Here is a 957-nt window from a genome sequence, read left to right on the forward strand (position 1 = left end):
TAATCCGGAAAAATAGATAACTCTGAAACCTTAACTGTCTTCTCCATACTTTACTATTTTAATTTCTGTACGATTATTTAATACTCTGTGAATATTCAAACACTCTAATTATCTGGATTTAATGGGAAACGTGACATATATTCCTTTTATTTTTGGGTAATTAGAGTTTTTGTGGCATATAAACTGGAATTTGATCATCACCCTCTAATTGGAATTAATTGACCAAGGAATTGGCAGTTGATGAAAATTAGAGGAGACCAGAAAGGTCTAAGGAATTAGGGTCTAGTCACATATAGTTTGCCATAAATTAAATCCTACATGATTAAAATAGTTAGTAAGAAGAGTTAATCCGGAAAAATAGATAACTCTGAAACCTTAACTGTCTTCTCCATACTTTACTCCCAACCCATTTACTTTACTATTTTAATTTCTGTACGATTGTTTAATGCTCTGTGAATATTTAAACACTCTTTTCTGTTTGTCTAACTAAGCCAATCAATCAATCAATCATTGTTGCTTAGTCCTTCAATCCTTGTGGGATCGACCCTCACTCACCTGAGGTATTACTTGGTACGACCCGGTGCACTTGCCGGTTAGTTTGTGGTTATAAATTACCACATCAACCAACCAACCCATAAAAGGCATCCTACAAAAAACAGACTTAGCTGGAAGAATCCGACAGTGGGCAATCAAATTATCCGAATTCAATCTTTGATATGAAGCTCGGACAGCCATCAAATCACAGTACCTGGCTGACTTCATTGCAGAATACACTGACGCCCCAGGAACCCCCACAAAATGGAATCTCTACGTCAACGGCTCTTCAAACAAAACCGGGAGTGGTGCAGGTGTAATTATAGAAAGTGATCTGGGAACCCAAATTGAGATCTCATTAAAGTTTGAATTTTCTGCTTCAAATAATCAAGCTGAGTATGAGGCACTATTGGCTGGTTTGAG

This window comes from Arachis hypogaea, chromosome 17 (assembly GCF_003086295.3).
Source record: "Arachis hypogaea cultivar Tifrunner chromosome 17, arahy.Tifrunner.gnm2.J5K5, whole genome shotgun sequence".
In the NCBI taxonomy this organism is placed as follows: Eukaryota; Viridiplantae; Streptophyta; class Magnoliopsida; order Fabales; family Fabaceae; genus Arachis; species Arachis hypogaea.